General features: G+C 44.0%; 1 pseudogene; it reads right to left on the bottom strand.

Annotated features, from left to right (window-relative positions):
- Positions 1 to 1,189: 1,189 nt before the first annotated feature.
- LOC105536162 lies at positions 1,190 to 2,455 on the bottom strand (annotated as a pseudogene).
- Between the last annotated feature and the right edge of the window lie 1,621 nt (positions 2,456 to 4,076).

The raw sequence follows: 4,076 nt of genomic DNA, 5'->3' as shown, positions 1-4,076 counted from the left end.
GTACTTGCTTGTGTGCCTGACTCATGATGTGAGATGAGCGAACGCACAACCACATTCAACAAAGGGAGGAGGTCCAACTGGGCAGAGATGACATCCCAACAGGAGAAAATTACACAATCATTGAAGAGGATGCTGAGATAAAGTGCGGTTACCTACTCTCCATTATTCTTTGCCAAGGAGGGTGAGGGTATGGGATCAGCAGAAAGTTATGTTCTTTTTTTTTTTTTTGAAATGGAGTTTCATTCTTATTGCCCAGGGTGGTGTGCAATAGCACAATCTGGGCTCACTGCACCCTATGCCTCCCCAGTTCAAGCGATTCTCCTGCCTCAGCCTCCTGAGTAGCTGGGATTATAGGCTCCCGCTACTATGCCTGGCTAATTTTTAGTAGAGACAGGGCTTCACCATGTTGGCCAGGCTAGACTCAAACTTCTACCTCAAGTGACCCGCCCAAAGTGCTGGGATTACAGTCAAGAGCCACTGCGCTCAGCCTCTTTATTCTTAAATAAATCCCTATAGGATAGGGTTGTTGGTCAATCACACAGTAGAATGGGATAAAAATTTACATTGGTTAAAACGCTTTGTGCGTAAGGAAAAGAACAGCAATGACAAAGAAGAAAAGGGAGGCTTTTGGTTTTCTTAAATAAGGCAGGAATCTGCATGTTTTCCTTGCTGTAGTGGCAGCACACTCACTGGTTTTCATAAACATAAATTTCTGCAATATGGTCTGTTGATAAGGCTGCTCCATGATGGGAGGACGGACATGAAGCCAAATGTTCATGACACAACTAGGTCTTCTCTTAAACCCTCTAATGTGTGCTATTTCTCAAGAGGAACCCAACAGTGTATGACACATCAGTTAAAGTTTCTGAAATATTGCAATGGCATAATGGACAGATTTCATGGTGTGATGACTTTCTTGCACATGTAAACTCTTGGAGAAAAGTTGGATTAAAAGGACAGGAGAGAGTTTGGTTTAGAGCCACAACGTTCCAGACGCCAGCCACGGATGCCTCTGCCCTATGTCAGTACATGTACTTTTCTGAGAAACATTCAGTCGCTGAGTGTTACACACTGTAGTTGAAAGAAACAACCCACTCACCACCATCCACCCTCTTTCTTTCTGTGTGAAGCTCCCAATAGCAGAGGCTGAAGACAGAAAGGTTGTCTCTGTTTCCTGGCACCAGGGTCATTACTTGGTGACCTGGTGAACGGCATGGACAAGGTAGCCCACGTTGCTGGAGGTGACTCCCGCCACAGACATGCGGCCGTCCTTTATCAGGTAGATGCAGGACTCCTCGGTCAGCCGCTCCACCTGCACAGGCTTTAGGCCTGTGAAACAAAACATGCCAATCTGGTCAGTGACATGTGGCCAATTGTGGGTAGAACCCTCCTTCTTGAGGCTGGAGGCCAGCTGAGTCCGCATGCTAATGATGCGGTCGGCCTTGCAGTTAACTTCTTGCAACCATTGTTTTCGCAAATCTGGAGTGTTCAGAATGGTGGAAACAAACGGGTCCCATTGAGGGGAGGGTTGGAATACATGGAAGGATCAAGATCTTCAACTGTGACTCTACCCTCGAGGCTTCATCCGCGTCTTTGCAAACCGCAGTGAAGCTTGCCATACCCTCACTGTATAAGCCCATGTTCTTGGCGTATGATTGGCAGAGACAAACATTAATGCCCCCCTGTTCGATGAAGTGGCGCACAGCCCAGGCATCCTTGTAGGCATCGCCACTGGCAAAGCCTTGGTAGGCCATGTCGAAGAGCGCAAAGAGATTCTTTTTCTTCACCGCTGTTGCTATTTCCTTCCACTGCTTGGGACCAGGGTCCGTGCCCGTGGGATTATGGGTGCAGGTATGCAAAAGAAGAAGGCTTTGCTCTGGGATTTTTGAAACGTCCTCCACAGCGCCTGTGAAGTGAAAACCGCAAGTCTTGGAGTCATAAAACTGATAACCTTGTCGCCACATGCCAGTATCCCCGAAGATGGCTGTGTGATGTCCCCAGGCCGGTTTGGGCAGAAAGACATCTCGGATGAACTTAAGAAATCTTTGCAGGAAACTGGCAGTGGTCCTTAAGGCACCAGTTCCAGAAATGGTCTGCGCAGTGACAAACCGGCCACTTTTCAAGACTGAGCGGTTCTCGCCCAAGGCTACTTCTGCAGATGCCTTGCAAAATTCAGCCAGCGCCCCAATGGGGAAGCATTCCTTGTCCAAATTTTTGACCGCAATCTGGGCCTCTGCCTTGCGGACGCGAGGCAGCACGTAAGGCTTTCAGTTGTGGTCCCGGTAGGCACTAACTGCCGGATTCATCTTTTTGCTATTGGTGTCCCTCTTAAAGGCTTCGGTGACTCGCAGAATCTGATCTGGTGGTCCCATCTCCACATGGGTCCACCAGGAGCTGGCTCTGGCAGGGGCCGCAGCGGCGAGCCGGGGTGGAAGGCGGCGGCGATCCCGGAGAGGACGCGCCTGGAGCGCAGCGGGGCCGTGGTGGACCGTAGGAGGGCAGTGGGCAGCCGCAGGACGGAGCGGAGGGCAAGCATAAATTCTCTTTTTTAAGGAATTTATAATGGGAAATGTGGAGAGAAGCAGAGTGAGCAGGGAGAGCTGAAACAGGAAATAAGTTATGGGAGAATTCCAGAGAGTTCATGAAAAGCTGAAGTTATGAAGAAGCGGAAACTGAGTAAGATGAAGAAATCCAAGCTATTAGTAGGCAGTGGATTAAGTTAGATGTATGTTTATATACACATATATCTGTATATATACACATGAAAGAATGATTTATTTGATAATGATAACTAGAGAAGCAAATATGCAGAATTTTAATCTTTGTTTGTAGCCTGGGAGGAAAAACAGATTAGTTACCACTTACTCTGAGGTCCCTAGAGACGGTTGGGGATGTATCTAGTTACTAAACCCCATTCCCCTCTGAGTCCTGGCTGTCAGGCCACATGGCTGAATGGCTAACCCTTGATTCTCATGAGATTATCACAAGCGTATCATTTTAATGTGTCATTATATACATAACTCAGATGAATTTCTACTCACTTCTTGGAAAACAGCCTAATGAAAACATAGAGATACTACAACTCACTGCTATATGCAAATTGCCCTCATTGGCAAGTAATTGTTTTATTTATGTAATAGACTAGCCTTTTGAAAAAGCGCACTGATGATGGGCATGGTTTCTGGTTATGCCAGTCCATATTAAGGGACCTGACTTGAACAGATTTTATGTTTTGTCTGTGATGTCTATATAAAGATATGATATTTTCAGGTATTTATTTTTAGGGATGAAAAGAAATCATTGTAAAGTGAAAAATAATGTAACATGATCAACATTTGTAATCATTTAAAATTATATTTGCAGTTGTTTTTACACTGTTTTATTGATAATACATATCGAAATGAGTAAAAAATTCAATGGGAGTCAATGCCATTGGTACCAAATAAGAAAGAACATTACTACATTTTCTAACTTGGCAACATATCAGAATTGTGATTATCTACAAGTTTTGTTATTCAATCAATGGGTGTTTTTATTTTAATTAAATACCTGTTGTTCTCCAGAGATGAGATTATCCTATGAAAACAGTATTTATTGGAATTTTTTTACTGCTACCAAGTACAAATCTCTTACAAATCTTTCCCGCCATCCATACCCACATCCTTCACCCTGTGGGCTCTCAGTGTATATGTCCGTGCATACCTTATGGCAGCAGGGGATAAATGCAGCCAGAGGAAAAAAGAGCTAGCAATCTAAAATTATAGTTGTTATTTTAGCTGCACGCTGATAAAGTTGTAGATTATTCTCTCTTTTTTAAAAAATAAACTTTGACCTGAAACTCAAGAAAATTCTTGAAATCCAACTAGCTCTAATTGTTTCTAAATAAAAAATATAGACTGACATAAACACTGAATGGCTTCTGGGCAATGTATCGTTGCAGGTTAAATACATTTTGCCCTGAAGGCTGCAGTTCATAGTGTATAGATAACAAGAGAAATGAAATTGGTGATCTCAGCTAGTCCAGAGTGGATATTAGCATATATCACCAAACTGTCTCCAAATGTGACCCTATTTGC

The sequence above is a fragment of the Mandrillus leucophaeus genome, unplaced genomic scaffold (assembly GCF_000951045.1).
Source record: "Mandrillus leucophaeus isolate KB7577 unplaced genomic scaffold, Mleu.le_1.0 Scaffold156, whole genome shotgun sequence".
In the NCBI taxonomy this organism is placed as follows: Eukaryota; Metazoa; Chordata; class Mammalia; order Primates; family Cercopithecidae; genus Mandrillus; species Mandrillus leucophaeus.
This window is presented reverse-complemented; position numbering and strand designations above follow the sequence as displayed.